This window comes from Bicyclus anynana, chromosome 22, assembly GCF_947172395.1.
Source record: "Bicyclus anynana chromosome 22, ilBicAnyn1.1, whole genome shotgun sequence".
NCBI classification, from domain to species: Eukaryota; Metazoa; Arthropoda; class Insecta; order Lepidoptera; family Nymphalidae; genus Bicyclus; species Bicyclus anynana.
This window is the reverse complement of record NC_069104.1, coordinates 5,177,397-5,198,011: the sequence shown is the minus strand read 5'-3', so window position 1 is coordinate 5,198,011 and position 20,615 is coordinate 5,177,397. Positions and strand designations below refer to the sequence as shown.

Genomic DNA, 20,615 nt, shown 5'->3' with positions numbered 1-20,615 from the left:
GTGTGGATTTTCATCCTCCTTTTACCAAGTTAGCCCGCTTCCATCTTAGATAGAGCTCGTATCATCACTTACCATGAGATTGTAGTCTAGGGCTAACTTGCAAATAATAAAAAAAATATATACCCACCAGTCAAGTTTTACAAACTGACTTGGTTATTGACTGCTTGTTTTATGTTAAGAAGCCTCCTTTAAACAAATTCTCAATAATAAACTTCACTTATAGTAATGATTTTAAGTAACCGTAGTCAAAAGCTTAACGTACTTTTAAAGCACAGGGGTGTAGCACTAACTTTTCCAACTCCGGCTTATAAGAAAAAGCTCAGGAATAGATATTTTTATGTTTATAATTTTGAGTAAACCTAAGCAATCGTTATCAATCCATATTCGGCTTACTGCTGAGCTCGAGTCTCCTCTCAGAATGATAGCGGTTAGGCTAATAGCCTAACCGCTATCATTCTGAGAGGAGACAGTCCACCACGCTGGCCCAATGCGGATTGGCAGACTTCACACACGCAGAGAATTAAGAAAATTCTCAGGTATGCAAGTTCCCTCACGATGTTTTCCTTCACCGTTTGAGATACGTGTTATTAAAATGCACACAACTGAAAAGTCGAAGATACATGCTCCGAAGCGGATTTGAACTCACACCCATCGGAATCGTAGGCAGAGGTTTTATTCACTGGGCTATCATGGCCTTAACCTAAGCAATATTTTAACATAATTGTTAGCTTACCCTTTCAAGTTTGGTGTTCTTCTGTTAATTCTTTTACGCCAAAGCATACAGATCTGTAGAAATACTCTCCTCAAATAAATATTACAAAAAAATTCAGTTGTGTACACGTTTTCAGTTCACACCTCTAACGAGTCAAAATTCACGCCCTTGTAACCACATAACTGATCAAACAAAATTACGCAGACCTTACAAAGTGTTTAGCACTGAATTCGGAACACACTAACACAATTTGATTTTTCAGAAAAAAAAATTGTCACTTCAATCCATTCCATACACTAAAACATCCAAAATAAAGTCTTAATAACAAAATATTTGTAAATACACAATATTTTTATACCATAAAGTAATTAAGTAAGATCGACGCAGGAGCGTTTAAAAGTCATGCGTTCCATTTTTGAATAAAATCGTATTTATGAAACGAGATTTACGTTTGCGTTTCAGTACGGGGCTGTCACCCGTGGTGACAGGTCGCGCGCGAGCGTGCGTTGCGCACAGGCATCGGCGCAGTACTGCGTTCGCGCGCTTTTCGACCCACCAAACCTTCGCAGCCTCTCTAGAATGGGATGTGTTATACTAGCTTTATCCGCTCCGCGACGGATTAAAGCCAAAATCAAAGCCTGAGTCATACATTCAATAGATACGAGTATGATAATACCCTTTAAAGCTAAGCCTTGGTTACGTAGAGTACCATTTATTTTAAGTCTTTAACCTTCGTAGCTTTTCGCAAGATAGGATAGCTTTGTACAAGCATGTGACTTTTAATAAGAATATTTGTATACAGAGTTAAATAAAATGATTAAGTTCAGTAGTACGTAAAGAACATTTTTTTTTAAAGAATATTTGCCATATCTTTTAAATATGACCAATATTCCCATTCCCCTCCTACTAGTCCGGAAACACTGTGCTAGGAGTGGGTACGAAAATAGAAGAACGGGGCGGGGATCGAACGACCACCCGTCGATGATGAGTCCGACCGCTCTTACCGTTGAGCTATTGAGGCTCTAAAATATTATTTTCATACACAGAAGCTACCTTCGAGCTCTTTTATTATACATTTATCGTTAGCTACCGATATTATTTGATGACCTAATATTACTAAAAATAAAACATTTCTCTACTAGTTGTCTTCTGAGACACTAAAATAAACTTTTTACCTAACAGAATTATTTTTTACCTAACATATAAAATCACTTGTTCATAATTTGCTATGGGAGTAAATTTTTTTTTCGAAAATTTTGTAGAATCTTCTCAGAGTTTATGTTATTTATTGTACTTTTTGTTAATTGACTGAACTTCCTAATTGGTAGGTACAATCACAGAACAGACATTGCTAAAAGCGTCTGGGTACGCTGGTTTCAATACAAAGAATTGACATTTTATAAATCTAGTTACCTCTTATATCTGTGGGTACAATGGTTAGTTTATTTAACCAGAGAACAGTACGTTGTTTAAAGTTTGATTCCTGAGTTACATGTCTGACCTAAAGAAAATTTAAAACCGCAAAACAAAATTATCATATCTAATTGAAAACAAAACTGCTATTTACAGGCATATTGTACGTGCTTAGTTTCATCAACGTCGAATTAAATATTTTAGTTATACGAAATAAAAATCCACGGTCAAAGTTGCGAGCAACTGCTTGTTAATAAAAAGTTATAATTTTGAATATAATACGAATAAAATGACTAGAACCTAATATGTACAAATACTTGTTTTTCGAACGTCAGTCCTTCGTCTTCAAGGACGAACAATACAAAAGACATCAACGAGCTTACGCCTATTTCCTAATTCTTATTCGAAATTTTACAAATTTATATTGTTTTCGTTAAAAACAAATTAAATTAATTTTTTCTTTTATTAATTCGTTTTATTCTTAGTTTTATGCAATATTTTTATATTTGTTTATGTATTTTTTTTATAATTCTAGTGTAGATATTTAATACATGAATATATTCTATCCTAAAAATCATTATATATTTAAAAACAGAGAAAAGGTGATTTCACGAATTCACTTTAAAAAAAATTAGCACTTTAAAAATCATACAATGCTCTGTCAAAAATCTGTATATTGACTTTTACTATTTAGATAGTAGGTATTGACTTGGCCTTGATTTGACTAGACGTAAATTAATAAAAATAACGTAGTATTTATTAAAATAAATAATCATTTTATTAATAATAACCATTTAATAATAATTAATGATTATTTATTAAATGTTAATTATATTTCATTTACTATTTGTAAATAAATAATATAATTTTACTATTTAACAAAAATATTACATGTATCTACTGGTTTTTTTTAATTTGTTTGTAGGATCGTATTTTTTCCAGAAACAACAAAATGAACATTATGAATGAACATAATAAATATGACTGACATAATCTGATAGAACACCTATTACGTTACTGTCAACACAATCGTAAAAAAAACGTACGAGAGAGACAACACTACTCTCAACGTTCAGTCTGCAATAATCGTTTCCTCTTCAAACAGAACAGTCATCGCGTCACCGTTAAAGACGGCCCACTTTGAAGCGAAACAACAAACTATACATATCCTCTTTACTCCTATCGATTATCACGCACGAAGATAGAGAGGTGAGAAAATGCAGGTTTTACATTGTCGTTTAGTTTTTTACCGCATATAGATCAACTTTGAAATAATATGTCATTGACCCTAGATGTTTACGAATAAAAAAATGTTCAGATACTACTTTATTTTTGTTCTAAGCGGATGTGGTTTCCAGGAAGCTTTTGATAGAGACTTCATTAAATATTCCGCAATGTTCTTATAAAAACGTTTTATTGATTGTGTGACAAATTAGATTGAATGCTTGACTAATTCCTAGCATTGTTATATAATTATTATTTATCTTAATAATGTTTTTGTGCGTAAAGTTCATGGGCTTACACGGCTCAATCTTTTTGTAAGACTTAGCTTGCATTTTCTTATTTTATAAATTTATTTTTATGTATTTCTATTTTTTTTTAATAAGTAGGTAGGTACTTATTGTTAAACCCCAACCACCTTTGTTAATGTTTCTTCATTTAAAGAAACTGTTTTTAATTTTAGCGATAAAACTTATCGTAAACTTAGAAAAAATCTATAGGTATTTAAAAAAAATCTAGTTTAACCACAAAATACATCATAATAAATATTGATATGTTTGTTGCAATTAAGATATTTTAATAAAATAAATAAATAAAATTTCAACGATAAATTAATAAACAAAGTCCCCAAAATTACCTAGGTTCAAACCCACGTGGATTTTTTACACACAAACATTTTATAGGAACGATTTTTAAAAAGTCAAAATAATGTTATAATAAATAAGGTCGGTCGGTTAAAAATATTTTAAAGATGTATTACTCTAAAAACCAAAAAATAACATCGTACATATTATGTCCTTTCTATTGATCGGTTTGAAGGCGGTGCTATGCCAAATAAGCTATTAAAGTTTATATATATTTTTTTTCAGCACTGCCTTTGATTGATTACATGAGCTTCAGAGATTTGGATTTAGCTATAAACTACTTAAATAAAATAAAATAAAATAAAAATAAAATAAACCTTTATTGCTGCTTAGTTTCATTTACATTTTAAGTATATACATAATTCCTTATTCATTATCAGCTTGTCCTTAGACATAGGCCTCCCCTAGAGATCTTTACTTTTCTCTGACCATCGCCTTTCTCGTCCATTTGGAACCGGCGACCTTTTTAAAATCATTCTCCCAAAGAAGGAGAAAACATTTGCGAAAGATAGGAGAAGAGAAGAGAGAAATAAACTACTTAATTCTAGTTAAATCTAAGTCAGTGAAGCTCAACTATTTACCTACGAACGTTTAGCTGTAAAAGGGTATCAAATAAAATTTATATAGTAATAAATCGAGCCGCGGCCCAAGGACCGTTCCCACAGATGTGCAGTATCGGCCGATATTGAGCGTAATTTGTAGCTTCGTGGAGCGCTGTGATTTACTGCGCGCCAGATACTGCCTCCGATGCGGAAAACTGAATGCTTTTTCTTTCAACCCTTATAAATTACTTTATTTTATTATTTTAATAAGAATTTAAAATTTTATTTAGTACCTCAGCATGAATTAGCTGGGTGTCTTATGGAAGATAAAATCTACTTGCTGATATTAATTTTTTCGTGCAACATAAATAGATAATGCAAGAAATATTGCGTAAATTTCAAAAAGTAAATGAGTCAGGTAACTCTTCTTTTTATTTAAAACTAGCAGACCAAAAGCGATTAAATATAGCCTATGACACTAGCAAATGACAAAGCTTTCTATTGGTAAAAGAATTTTCAAAATCAGCTCAGTAGATCCAAAGATTACCCCTACAACCTCAAAAACTGTACCTCTTTATAATGTTAGTACCTATAGAAATCCAAACATGTTTGCGAATAAAGCAACTGCTTATTCTCGCTCTTACTACTTACTAGATAGATTTCTACACATTAAACACAATGATAAATTAAGATTGGTTTTAGAGAACAAGAAAGATGGATAAAATATAAAGGAATATAAATAATTCTACGTGGGAATGTTATAAATCTCAAACATTAGGTATTTTTATTAAAAACCAATAAAATAAAACTTCGTCAGGAGAAATTACGCACTCGCAGCTCTTTTTTAAAAGAAGTATTTTGCAATTTGATGATCTTGGACGTTTTTTCGCATTGATGGACATCGTCTTAGCTATTGGCTACTTGAGTATGAATTTAAAGTGATCATGTGGTAGAGCAAATACTGGGCTAGAGAGATAAATGGTGGTGCTCTACCAAAATTCATTAAGATACTTTATGTGAGGCCCATAGTAAGCGGGACTTGGTCGCTAACTATGTACCATGTCGGCCTCATAAAAAGGCTCAGAGTCACACAGTGGACGGAGGAACAAGCTATGCTAGGAGTATATCTGCGTGATTAAATCAGAAATGAGGAGATCCGCAGAAGAACCAAAGTCACCGACGTAGCAGAAAGTGTCGCGAAGCTGTAGTGGAAATGGACGGGGCACATGTTCGAAGAGCCGATGGACGTTGGGGTCCCAAGGTGCTGGAATGGCGACCCCGCACTTGAAAGCGCAGTGTTGTCGGCCTCCCACCAAGTGGACTGACGACATCAAGGGAGTCGCAGGGATTCGCTAGAAGCAGGCGGTTCAGGATCGTGATGTTTGGAAGTCCCTACAAAAGGCCTATGTCCTGCAGTGGACGTCCATCGTCTGATGTGATGATGATGATGAACCATTTCAAAAGTGCTTGTTACCTGAGTTTACTTGAAAGAAATGAACTTTATTTTGATTTAGAAAGAAATTAACTTTTGAAGATTTTGTAAGTAATCGTTAAAACGCAGACATGAGACGTGAGAGTTTTAGAATTAAGTTTTGAACCATTTCATGATCTACTTTATTCGAATTCGATTATTTATATTGGTCCGAGCTTACAAAAAATATTGTGACAATATTTTTTAACACTGAAGTTATAAATACCCTTGTTATATAACCATTTCATAATGTACAATTAATAAGGTTTTTATCTAGCTTTTTTTTACATTGTATCCAATTCGGTAGGTATCCAAAGCACGGAGTCGCGCTTCGTCACACCTCGCTGCAGCGCTGTAATGCAGCTCTTGTTTTTTGTAAAGCATTTGATCGTCTAATGAATTTCACGCTGCAATCATTGCTGTTTTTTGCTGAGTTTAATACAAACAGCATTGTATAGTTTTTGTTAGCACACGTGCGGCTAACACATGGCATAGATAATAATAGATTTCAATCTGTCGTTGTAATTATTTATAAAACGAGTATGAGTAATGCGATAAGTAGATGCCATTGGTTACTTTTTATTCACTTACTTGTAAATGGTTTCATCTAAAATTAATGGTTAGAGTAGGTAGGGTAATAAAGGGTCTTCCAGGCGGAAATTACACATTGAGCTTAAGCTCACAATAGTTATTGGATAGAAGCAGGCGTTACTTTGCGGAAGTTCATCATGATTATATAATGATTTATTTATTTTGCTATCATCCGCGAAAATTCGGCGAACCCATGCGACAACGTCACCCAGGTCCGACAAAATACTCTCTACGTACGTTTCACCCCGAAACCGGAGCATCCTCAGGAGACGTTGTAGAGTCAACATCTCCTGAGGATGCTCCGGTTTCGGGGTGAAACGTACAATAGTTAACTCACAATAGTTCAAATTCTAAAAAAGTACAATAAAGTTCTTGTAAAGTAAGTTTAAATAAGTAATTACCAAGAAACTAGTGTTTCATGTATTTTGGATCTAGATCACCCTACATTGACATACATTTACACTCATATATACAGTACTCAAGGTACTAGTTTATAAACTATTGTCATTAAACAACTCCTTTTTCACGGTCACGTTCAGGACCCGCTTTCAACTACGTACCTTCACGTAATTAAAAACGTTCATTCCAACTTCCATAAATTCCCCAAATAGCGAAGTGTGTCTAAATCAATACGATTCGACCCATCCGCGTAGGTATTTTAAACCATCCAAAAAACTAAATACCTTGCATCCTACCATCCTTAAAGAAACCGGGTGTCACTCTAAAATAGTCGGTTACTATAAGAACGCGATCGACAAACGCCTTAATCAATGCCTTAAACAAAAAGTTTGAATGTAAAAAATATATTATACGAATACTGATGCGTAGTAATAAGTAGAAAAAGGGTTGAGAAAAAAGTATCTTTGGTTACTGCAGCGAACAATGGATAAAAGCAATCTGATTCGATTGGAACTCTTCTTCAGAGTGTTTCTTGTTAGTCTATTTACCTATCTCTTGTCTATGGAGCAATGCGCTACTGAATCAGATTTTTTATAGTATTATATTATAGTTAGTTAACGAAGCCAGGTGGCTCACTTGGTGTTACTTACCGCGCCTTAACCGATCGCTTAGCGTTTTTCTATTTGCGTGGAAATTAGCCTCGACCGAAGTCACTAGACCGTGGTCTGGTCTAGTGACTTCGGTCGAGGCTAATTTCCTTTTTTTATCTAATTGATATTTCGCTTTCCGGTGCGAGCTCGCCATTCCAGTACCTTGGGACCCTAACGTCCATCAGTTCATTGAAATATAGGGACCCACCGTCCCAAAGCGACCCTTAGGTCTCTTTAAACCCTACAGAATCATTCTTTGCGAAAAATCACGGGCGTGCCGTGGTTTGTACGCAATAATGACCTCTATAGAGATCTAGAATTACCGACAATAGCTAAGTACATAAAACAATTTCGACAGAGCTGCCATCCATCCCAACCAACTAGTGGTTGAGGCCTGCAATTACACTCCCAACCTAAACTGCTAACTGAAAGCAGAGGCGTCCCAAGAACGTCCTTTACGATCCAAACGATGACATGACAACCGACAATGCTTCCCAGGCAACACAAATACAAGCTACACAGCGTCTTTGCCGGCGAAGACGAGGTCCCCGATATCTAACGTCACCCGGACTTGGGTTTTCTAGCTCACGATCTTATGGGTCGTCCGTCGACGAGAGAGTCGTTCCGTCCCCTATCTTTCTTTCAGCCTTCGGGTCTCATCAGGCGATGCTTCTGCGCTCGCCCAAACCTGCCAGTGACGCCATAATGGTTTCGTACCCGCAGGGAGCTATCGTCAGACAGAAAAACTACTCAGACAGAAAAAATAAATAAATATAGGTATGCTCTTCTCATGGCAATTCCATAGGTGACACTATCAGCAAATATAAATCCAATGAATTCACTGTCTATTATTATAAATGAGCTACTACGTTCTTTGTTGTGTAATAAGATAGAAAAAAATTAAATATACCGTGCCTAAATTCAGCCTTCCCATTCCCATACAGGCTTGAATTGCTTTGAGCTAATAATGATACAGCCGTGCCGCTTTTTTGCTCGACTTGGCGGGAGCACTGCCGTGCCCTCAAATTCGTATGATTCTTATTTATTATCACCCTTCAAGGAGATTTTAAGTCGTGCTAGCCCAGTGGACATTCTGCCTCCAATTCCGGAGGGTGACCGGTCCGGGACATACACCTCCATCTTTTCAGTAATGTGCATTTTAAGAAATTACGAATACGTGTCTCAAACGATGAAGGAAATACGTGTCTCAAACGATGAAGGAAAACATTGTAAAGAAACCTGCAAACCTAAGAATTTATTAAGTCTCTAGTTGTATAAAGTGTGCCAATCCATCTACTGGGCCACCGTGGACTATTGGCCTAACCCCTCTCACTGCTAATAATGCTAATAATGATGATGATGAATTAGCTTTTCATTACATATCGATGAATGTCAGGATACCTTTACAAGGAAAACAGCCATATCGCTAAACAATAGATTGAGATCTTCAATTATTATTCCAGTTTAAATTCGTACGTAAGGTATTATTAGAAGCAATCAAGGATTACCGGCGAGGTTACCGATGCATGATAATAAACTGTTAATAGGTATAATAATTATGTCAGAGCGTTATTTATTGCAATAATCAATTGATTTATACGATGCGATTACAAGTGGCCGTGACATAGGTTTTTAAATCGAATTAACATACAACCTTAGACTATACACAGGTGTCTCGTAGTATTTTATATGAAATATTCATAGACCTTTTCTGTACAGGGTATTTTAACGATATCCAAGGCAATGTTTTTTTTTAAAAAAATTATGGTTATTATTACAAAGCTTGTACAGTGAGGAACAACCTATCACATTAATATTATAGATGCGAAAGTTTGTGTGTTTGTTTCACTTTTGCACTGCGGCTACTGAAGCGATTTGCATGAAATTTGGAATTGAAATTACTTTGAATTAACACATAGGCTACTTTTCATCGCGGAAAAGGCTATGGTTCCCGCGGAATTTGTGAAAAACTGAATTCCACGCGGACGAAGCCGCGAGCGTCCGCTAGTATCCGATAATTCATTTGAATTTTCCACCAAATGTTTTGGTATGGTTTTATACACGAAGTAAGCTCTCGCTTGACCACGATCTCACCTGATGGTAAGTGTAGATGTGACCTATAAAGTGTTTTTCAGATAGCATGGGTGACAATTCTTTTAACTCTTGAAAGTTTGCCGCGATTCACGATATTAGTACGTATTATGAACGTCCTAAGACAACTGTCATGCGTACCCATGCTATCTGAAAAACACTTTAGTGTGTTGGCCTATAAGATGCCTTAATCACAAATAAAGAAATTCTAATTCCGACCTAGGAATCCTAAGACCGCATAGCTTAACCATTGGACCTACGTACCAGTTATAGCTTACTTATGGACCCCACGGTTTTACTTGCGTAGGTTTTATTCCCATGAGAGTATGGATATAAAATGTATCATATATCTTGATGGTAAAGTTGCTTTCCATTAGTTTTGAAATGCGTACCGCCAAGCGATTTAGCGGTACGATGTCGTGTAGAAACCGAAAGGGGGGTAGATTTTTATCCTCCTCCTAACAAGTTAGCCCGCTTCCATCTTAATTGCATCATCACTTACCATCAAGTAAGATTGTCAAGGGCTAACTTGTAAAGAATTAAAAAAAATATGAAAAAAATGGGTTCATTGCGTAAAGTGTAAGTTCAAAGCGTACCAAACGAACCCACGCCCTCATTTATATTTCTCAAGTACTCTTAAAACTGCCCTAGCCCAGTGGATATGACATCTGCCTCCGATTCCGGAGGGTGTGGGTTAGAATCCGGTTCGGGGCATGCACCTCCAACTTTTCAGTTGTGTGCATTTTAAGAAGTTAAATATCACGTGTCTCAATCTGTGAAGGAAAACATCGTGAGGAAACCTGCATACCAGAGAATTATCTTAATTCTCTGCGTGTGTGAAGTCTGCCAATCCGCATTGGGCCAGCGTGGTGGACTAATGGCCTAACCCCTCTCATTCTGAGAGGAGACTTGAGCTCAGCAGTGAGCCGAATATGGGTTTATGACGACGACGACTCTTAAAACGTCAAGTTTGACTATTTGAAAAGATTCTACCACCGGTTTGAAAGGTTCTGTTCTTCTCCAAAGAACGGCGAATAAACTCAACAGTTGAAATGTTTATAAAGTAATAACATACCCCTTATATCAGAAAGTTATGCATGATGCTATATAAAAGCAATGATGTATTTTTAACCTCATTAAATCAAATGTGCATAATAAAAAGACAGCGGGCAGTAAAACGAATTGGCGGAAACATTGAAACTGAATCAGAGCGAGCTATATCTTTAATGCAGCGCTGAGCTGCCGGCGCAACATAACTTAGTGCATATTTATTATGGCGCGGTATGGTGTGCAGTTCCATTGTGTTTCTATGATGGAACGATAATTTTTTAGAACGAAGTTCTTTTATGTGGCCTGGCAAAACTGGCTGAAGTCGTCACCTAACGCAAAGCAAAGGGCATAGAGCCAACAGATTGACAGAGAAAACGAAAAGCGTTATGCAAAGTGCCAGGCTTACAGTGATAATATGAGATTGATTTATACATTCACTACAATGACGACCGACAATGCTTCTCGGGCAACACAATCACAAGCTACACAGCGTCTTCGCCGGCGAAGACGAAGTCCCCGATATCTAACGTCACCCGGACGTGGGTTTTCTAACTCACGAACTTGGGGGCATCCGGACTGATTCACAGCCGAGGTCCGAGTCTCATAGGAGACGTCCTTAGAGAGTCGTTCCGTCCTTTAAGTTTATTTCAGCCTTCGGATCTCATCAGGCGATGCTGTGCTCGCCCAAACCCCCCGGTGTCGCCGTAGTGGTCCCACATGGAGCCATCGGCACTTACTCAACACAAAATAAAAATACAATAGTCGTGTTTCGAATTTTTACGGCGGTTCTTCAAAATGAGTTATATATAATGGTTTTCATTATTACTAAATAAATATTAAAATAAAGTAATATATAAGCTCAACCTAACGTAAAGCGGTTAGCGGTCCTTAGCCGTTATTTCACGATGGGCAAAGGTACTCAGGCGAAAAACCTCCTCCAACGGCCGTCTAATTTAAGCTTCTAGTCCCTTAGATAGACGTTCCTCCAATCTCTTAATTCTTCTTCTGCTTTTGGGTTCCTATAAGTAATACTTCTGCACTTTGAAATGATCCCTCTGAAGTCTTATTAAGGAGCCTACGGACATCACGCAATCATTATCTTTCTTGTCAATAAGTCTTGCAAACAACAATATGAAGGACTAGCTGACGTCGCGCGGTTTCACCCGTGGTTTCCGTTTCCGTAGCAATACGGAGATAAAGATAGCCTATAGCCCACCTCGATAAATGGGCTATCAAACACTGAAATAATTTTTCAAATTGGACCAGTAGTTCCTGAGATTAGCGCGTTCAATCAAACAAACAAAGAAACTCTTCAGTTTTATATTACAGGTTGGATGTCGGATGTCGAGGTAGTCTTGTGCAATGGAAACGCACGCAAAGATTAGATTAGTTGCGTATCGCACGTACATCCCCGCGGGGCGCGGCGCGTAAATAATCACTAATGTACGGAGAGCGCGCCTTAACTAGATTACGCGTGCGCGGACGACGAAATGCTTTTTGGTTGTACGTTTATTCTAAACTAGCAGACGCCCCGCCGTTTCGCCCACGTAATTCCCGTTCTCGTTGAAATACGGGGATAAAACATAACCAATGACACTCGCAAATAACATGGCTTTCTGTTGGTAAAAGAATTTTTAAAATCGATCCATTAGATCCAGAGATTGCCCCCTACAATACCAATATTAGGTCTAAATATGCTCTGTGGTATGCCTTTAAATGCTAACAACTGAAAAGTTAGAGGTGCATGCCCCCGGACTGTATTCTGACCCACACCCTCCGGAATCGGAGGCAGAGGTCATATTCACTTGCTTGCTTGGCTTGTTAGTAACTTGGTCAAATCTTGAAACCTATAGTACAACAACTTCCTAAGTTCAATTGGACTCTTTGGAATACTTGTTTACCATCGTTGAAAATGCAATAATAAGGTAACATGACGGTGGTCTGATAATGGAATCACAAGATAAAACCCATCAAGTTTTACAATATTTTTGTCGTAACAAATATGTTAAAACACCAGACAATAAAAATATTTGATGAAGAATACAATAAGGAGCATAAGCGTAGTTGAGTGAACATTGATGTTGATGCCAAATCCGTTCCAGTCCAGAAGCTTAAAGACATCTTCCAATGCAGCGGTAAATAGCTTTGTGTAGAATACTGGCTGCATTTCCGCGCTGATTAAAAAATATATATTTTTCAATGCTTTTTTAACGTTCATCTACACGTATACTGGCATAGAGCAGCCTGCTAACAATCGTCGTCACTGGAAAGCTGCATCTAGTATGGAGGCTTCCTAAAAAGCTCAGCTCGTTACGTAGACAGTAGGCAAGTGTATGGAGTGTGCGGTGTCAGCTGACAGGGTGACAGGCGCAAAGGCACCGTGCAGCGATGCGCCAATCAATTTGTACTCACCAGTCAAGCGGTACGCAATACGTCGCCCGTAACTGGCTGTTGGGTTATTCTACAACATTAATTCCTGTTTAAATTAAATTCCTATATTTCAAACAGCTAACGAACTTAGAAAACGAATTCAACTATTTGACGGCTTTCGTAGCGCAGTGGATTTACAAAACGGAGGTCCTAGGTTCGATCCCCGGCTGGGCTAATAGAGGTTTTCTTAATTGTTTTTTTTTACTGTTACCACCCAAAGACAGGCAAAGACGTACCGCCAAGCGATTTAGCGTTCCGGTACAATGCCGTGTAGAAACCGAAAGGAGTGTGAATTTTCATCCTCCTCCTAACAAGTTAGCCCGCTTCCATCTTAGACTGCATCATCACTTACCATCAGGTGAGATTGTAGTCAAGGGTTAACTTGTAAAGAATAAAAAAAAAAGGGCACTGTCAGCGGTGACCTAATTGAATTGTATAACCGTAACATATAAGATAACATAACCATAACAGGCGTGATAGCCCAGTGGATATGACCTGCAATTCTGGAGGGTGTGGGTTCTAATCCGGTCCGGGGTATGCACCTCCAAGCCCGCTTCCATCTTAGACTGCATCATCACTTATCATCAGGTGAGATTGTAGTCAAGGGCTACCTTGTAAAGAATTAAAAAAAATCGTTCATGATAATTAAAAAAAATGTTGTTTTTCAAATTGAAGAAATCTGTAGCATAACCCAGCAGCGTGGTGTGTCCTCATACAAAATACATAGCGACGCGCGGGAGTCGACGGCTCGTTGCGCTAATGAAGTGGTCCGGCCACTTTTTACGAAAGCACGCTCTATTTTGTGAGGAGAGACGGGAGAACTGCAAATTAGAGAAAATAAAAGTAAATACAAACATGGATACTGGTTAGTCATAGTATTATAGTAAAATGTTACGCTGATTAAGTGGTTGGCAAATTCAGCTATGAGGTCTTTAAGGTTTGAGTCTAGGGTCAGGCTTACAAAAAAAAAACTTCAGGCTATTTTGGTTTGTTCTAATCAAGCCTTCTTAGGGTACATTTACACGAGCGGCAACTGCTACCGACGACCGCTTAGCAACTGCCGCTCGTGTAAGTGAACCCTAAGAAGGCTTGATTCCATCTCCATACTTGGAATCGAATGTCTTAGAAGAGCATGGCGACGGGTAGTGAGGCTTGCCACCACACTTAAATGACGAACACGACCACGCTGTCAGGAGTGTAGCGACAAAGAAGAAGAATTAAGGCTTCTACAACCTATCTTGGAGAGAGAGAGTCCTGTGTATAATCTTTCTCCGGTCATGGCCTGGTCGCATATGACTACTAAGTGAATACTTCTATAGCTTGATTGGTCAATCGTAATCTTGGCTTGTACTGTTATGTTTTTTGTAAACTAGATATATTCTAACCTGCAAATGTATTGGAGCCTAGCCTTAAGCAAAAACATTGATATTTTTCTATTCTAATACATAAGTTTGATTTTATTTAATGATCCCTTAAAGAGTGTTATTAATTTAATAATTTTAATTTTTTTTTACTCTTTACAAGTCAGCCCTTGACTACAATCTCACCTGATATAAGTAAGGTAAGTGATGATGCAATCTAAGAAGAAATCGGGCTACCTTGTTAGAAGGAGGATTAAATGAATACCACTCTTTAAGGGCCAATAATTACAACGTGGATGCTGGCGCCTCGAGATCGTGGTGCTCAGAAGTGCTTACAGAAGGTCAGAGGTGGACGTCTAGCAGCTGATAACAATGATAATGATGAATGAAATTACACTGGCAACCGTAAGTACCAATAATACCAAAATAACGATCTTAATACTAAATATAAGAGGCAATAACGGCAAATAAAAAGTTTCATAAAAAGGATTGTTTTATTTTTAATAAAATGTTATCCGCGCTTGTATCTTAGAACTATCAGCACACGATACAGTCTCCGTACAGTGAGCGAGCTTCAACCTTTTATTTATTTAACGTAAACAATTCTTTGTTTTAAAACCGATTTCAATATTACCATACCATGTCGGGGACATATTTATTGATCGCGTACACTTTATTCGACTACCGCGTATTTCAGGCTATTGTGCCCGTCCAATAAACAACCCGAACAATACCTTTATCCTCATAATGCGAATGGAATCCTCCACGTCTATATACGCGAGGACGTAAAGCGAATACCTACAGACAGTGAATTGTTACGTCTAGATATGTAGATACTTATAGAGAACAATTTGGGAATTCAGCTCGAAAATATTGCTTATTATTATTATTTACAAGTTAACCCTTGACTACAATCTGACTTGATGGTAAGTGATGATGCAGTCTTTGATGGAAGCGGGCTAACTTGTTAGGAGGAGGATGAAAATCCACACCCCTTTTCGGTTTCTACACGACATCGCATCGGAACGCTAAATCGCTTGGCATCAATCGTCTTTGTCGGTAGGGTGGTAATTTGCCACGGCCGAAGCCTCCCAGCCAAAAAAAAATCTATACTTCATATTATAAAAAGGTAAAGTTTGTGGCATTGTAGCGTTTTGTAAATGAGAACAAGGAAATCTCTAAGTCTACAGAACCGATTAGAAAATTCGTTTACCTCGAGAAAGCCACGTTTTTTGAGAGTTAGTTTATAGGCTTTAGGTTTAGCAAACTGAAGTAGAAATTATCAACCCATATTCGGCTCACTGCTGAGCTCGAGTCACCTCTCAGAATGAGATGGGTTAGGCCAATAGTCCACCTCGCTAGCCCAATGCGGATTGGCAGACTTCACACACGCAGAAAATTAAGAAAACTCTCTGGTTTCCTCACTATGTTTTTCCTTCACCATTTGAGACACACGGTGACACAATTTCTTAAAATACGCACAACAAAAAAGTTGGAGGTGCATGCCCCAGACCGGATACGAATCTACACCCTCCGAAATCGGAGGCAGAGGTCATATCCACTGGGCTATCACAACTCTCACGGCTATCACGGCTCAAGTGGCAATGTGTGAGCCATATTTGTCGCAGAACAGATGGCCGCCTAAAGCAGACGTGTTCTGAAGTGACGACATTAAAAATCGTGTGTGGTGGTGCGCTCTCGGACAGGCCTATGCCCAGCAGTGGACGGATACAGGCTGATGATGATATAGGCTATATTTTACCCTTTTATTCTTAAAGGAAAGGGAACTATGAGGGTATCTTGTTTCTTCCCCTTTCAAACACAGAACAACACGACTCTAAAAATGGTGGTAGATAACCAAGCAAATCACAAACAAAATTGATAGAAGCTAATGTGTCGAATGCTCTTCCGGTATCTGTTATTATAAACTCCTGCCATCTATTATATAAACTCTTTGAAAGCGAGAGTGAATATGCTTTTAGGACAATCGATCTCCAACTTAAATCACGTCGTCACTTCCAGAAATGATTGTAGTCAAGCGTAAACCTATTTAATATAAAAAACTAAACTTATCTTAACGTTCTCGTATTTATAAAAACTTTTTCTTTGGAAGCAATAAAGTAAATACGAATACGAGCGATAAGATTCCACATCTCGAACAAGCATTCCGGCAGGCTTGCCCTTTGGTGTAAAAAGCTTTTGTAATATGCGAGGAAATGGAAAGTGGGATGCGCGTAACGCGAGATCCCCGTACGCGCCGCTATGCGGTGCGATTCTTCGCGCTAGAGTTGGCTCTTTCGAGTTATCGATAAATTTAGTAGCCCGCGTTAAATATTAATTTCGTACTTATATTGTTACTAGCTGACGCCGCGCGGTTTCACCCGCGTAGTTCCCGTTCCCGTAGGAATACTGGGATAATATATAGCTTATAGCCTTCCTATATGGGCTATCTAATACTGAAATAATTTTTCAAATCGGGCCAGTAGTTCCTGAGATTAGCGCGTTCAATCAAACAAACAAACAAACTCTTCCGATTTATAATATTAGTATAGATAAATTCGAAAGTGAATTTGTTTGTTGAGCCGTGATAGTCCAGTGGATATGACCGGAGGGTGTGGGTTCGAATCCGGTCCAGGCACTTCCAACATTGCAGTTGTGTGCATTTTAAGAAATTAAATATTACGTGTCTTAAACAGTGAAGGAAAACATCGTGAAGAAACCTGCATACCAGATAATTTTCTTAATTATCTGCGTGTGTGAAGTCTGCCAATCCACATTGGGCCAGCGTGGTGGACTATTGGCCTCACCCATCTCATTCTGAGAGGAGACTCGAGCTCAGCAGTGAGCCGAATATGGGTCGATAATGAATGAATAAATGAAAGCAAACCAATATTAAAGATTCTTTCACCAATGGAAAACCACACTGTCAGCGAGTAACAGTGGCTTTATATTTTTATCTACGGAGCGCCCGAATCCGAAAATCGTATAATCTAGTACAAAATTTCTCAGCCCCTGAAAGCAAAAGTCTAAGGGAGTTGAAATCTTATATAAATCTAACTCTATAATCTAGGTAAAATTTAAAACTCAATAGCTCAACAGAGAAGGACGGAAGAACGGAATCAACTCATCGGTAATTGGTTCGATCCCCACCCCTTGGGTTATTGTCTTACAAAGTATTTCCGACTATTTGAAGGAAATCAGGAATTTCAGTCATATTTAAAATGTATAGCAAATAAAACTAAATATAAACCCTCTGTTTCTGTTTCTGTTACTGATTGTCTTTTAATAGGACTGCAGCAGCATTAGCTAAGCTAACGCAGAAGCTCAGCCTGTGTGAAGCCGTAGATTAGAAAAGCCTAAAGAGGAGGGCGTGTCTAATTACGTCACTAAGTTTTAATAATATAAATAAATATAAAATAATAATAATTTATTTATTTGCGTAACTTGTATAGCTAATAATGATCAGCTTACGTGTTACATGTCGATATTCTTTCACATCACTACTCTATCGTGTTTTTATTCGCCGATGCGTTGAATGTGCGTTGAATATTTCTGTACGGTAGAGAACGATACGGAGCACGTGCCAGCTCCCATTGTTCGGGCCGACGATTACTTTGTTGCGGATTAGGTTAGGTTATATACCTATATCCACTCCATTATTTAGTATTCAATTGTATTACAATTCCTCATCATCATTATCAGATGGACGTTCACTGCTGAACATAGGCCTCTTGTATAGACTTACAAACATCACGGGCTCAGGCCACCTGCATCCAGCGCCTCCCTGCAACCCACTTGACGTCCTCGTTTCTAGTGGGGGGTCGACCAACACTGCGCTTTCCTGTGCGGGGTCACCTTCGCGACTCGCTGAGCTATGTCGTAGGTACCTTCATCTAATTGTAATCATACCTGAAAATTGGGCATAAACTAGAGAGATCTCATAAAGCCAAATTTCAGAAAAATCTACGTTGGCGAAATCAGCTAAATTATGTCATAACGGGCCATTTGCGCCCGCAATTATTTCATATCTTGGTTGGATCCGTTTGACATCAAATTCACTGCATTGTCTGTGTCAAACTGACAGTCTTTCTATAGGGATTTGACATTAATTTGACACATTTTGTCAAAATATCTAGGAAAACTGACACTTGACGTTCACAGATGCCGTCCATTTTCCCTGTTGGCCTATTTATATTATTTCGTCTAAGATACAAATGTAGTAATCTAGGAAAAATACAAGATTTAAGTCCATTTTTAATTCTGAAAAGTGGACCCAATTTCTTCTTTCTTATATATAGTCTTCTAATCTTTCCACTAGTTACCCAAATTTAGTGAATAGGCCGGCTTATGGCTCATCTGATAATAAGTGGAAAGCAATCCATTGATACTAATCCAATGTTTTACCTTTTCATTGAGTAACTACTGGATCAACGAGGTAATTGGGTTTTTCCTTGAGCCTATCTATAAAATACTATCCAGAAACCTGATGTCATGGTGGTTTATTTAAGTCACCGTTAGGTTTTCTATTCTTTTATAATTACACGTATTGATATGCAGTTCCAGCTAAGAACTACATACCTAGAAGGAAAATGAAAAATAAGCAATAATTATTACCATGTACCTAATTCCAGGAAGATTATTTCTACAATATCGGTTTAGATTATATTTAATCATATTTAACCTACAATGACTAGTGAAAAAATCCCGTTATGAGTAGATTCGATTCTTATCTATAAATTTACCTGCGGTCAGTCATCAGAACAGGTAAATGCAATGCAACCTTATTGACTGCATATTTATATATAACCTAGCAGACGCCCCGCGGTTTCACCCGCGTGGTTCCCGTTCCCGTAGGAATACAGCTATAGACTTCCTTAATAAATTGGCTATCTAATATTGATAGTATTTTTCAAATCGGATCAGTAGTTTCTGAGATTAGTGCGTTCAAGCAAACAAACAAACAAAGTCTTCAGTTTTATAATAACACTTTTACCAATAGAAAGCTACATCTTCACTGAGTAACATATTTTAACCCCGCGTTCCCATGGGGACGGGAAGTTTGCCGGTGAAACCTTTTTAACTTGTAAAGAATAAAAAAAAAAAAACCTTGTGCGAGTAACTAATAATATCGGTTTCTGATCGGGAGGATTGGCTTACTTTGTTTTAAAACTTACAATTATTTTTACCAAGCACAATCATAACCATCGAAAGTTAAAATATAAATCGATTGTTTAAGGCAGGCGTCCACACATCCGTATCGTACTTAACCGACGCATCGCATTAACAGGATTTTTAATTTGACGGTAGATTCGTGCGATCCGTACGATACGCATCAGTGGACGCACTTGTATGACATTCTATACAAAGAATGCTACGATCCGTTTGATGCTATGCGTCCGATGCGAATCTGTGGACGTCTACCATAGACTATAGAGATATATACGACAGAGTGCAAGTTCACCTTAACGCTAGAAAGGTTTTAAAAAAATAAGTAAATAAAGAATACGCCGCAAGCATCGCGAGCCAAAACCGCAAACAAATAGAAAATTACAGGCCAACAAAAAACTGCAAGCGCCGCAGATCGGCCAGATTGAATCGTCCGACAATAAATCTACCACGTGCTTGCAGTCTGGTCCGCTCCGGTCCGGATTGATCACAACACAACTCGTCAATTACTTAATACCATACCGCCAAGATGAGGCAAGAAAGTTGACAAATTGCAGAACGTTGAAATTGTAACTTGTATCTTTAACGAGCTGACATCGCTCGGTTTCACCCGCGTGGTTCCCGTTCCTGAAGGAACACGTGGATAATATATAGCCTATAGCCTTCCTCGATAAATGGGCTATCTAACACTGAAAGAATTTTTCAAATCAAACCAGTAGTTCCTGAGATTAGCGCGTTCAATCAAACAAACAAACTCTTCAGCCTTATAATATTAGTATAGATAAATTTTTTTTTACAAAAAAATTGAACAGACTTCAAAATCACAAAACAAACTAAAAAGCGAAAAATAACATTGTATGTGCTACCTTCTGAT

At 37.8% G+C, this 20,615-nt stretch overlaps 1 protein-coding gene across 2 annotated transcripts in view; it reads right to left on the bottom strand.

Moving 5' to 3' along the window:
* The window catches only part of LOC112046622 (PAS domain-containing protein cky-1-like), a 189,075-nt gene extending 187,729 nt beyond the window's left edge, over window positions 1-1,346 (bottom strand). Inside the window, exon 1 of one of the 2 annotated variants that reach the window (XM_052888478.1) lies at window positions 734-1,346. The gene's annotated coding sequence lies outside the window, so the exon portion shown is untranslated. The remainder of the gene's footprint in view (window positions 1-733) is intronic. The other variant, XM_052888477.1, reaches the window with a different exon arrangement.
* Between the last annotated feature and the right edge of the window lie 19,269 nt (window positions 1,347-20,615).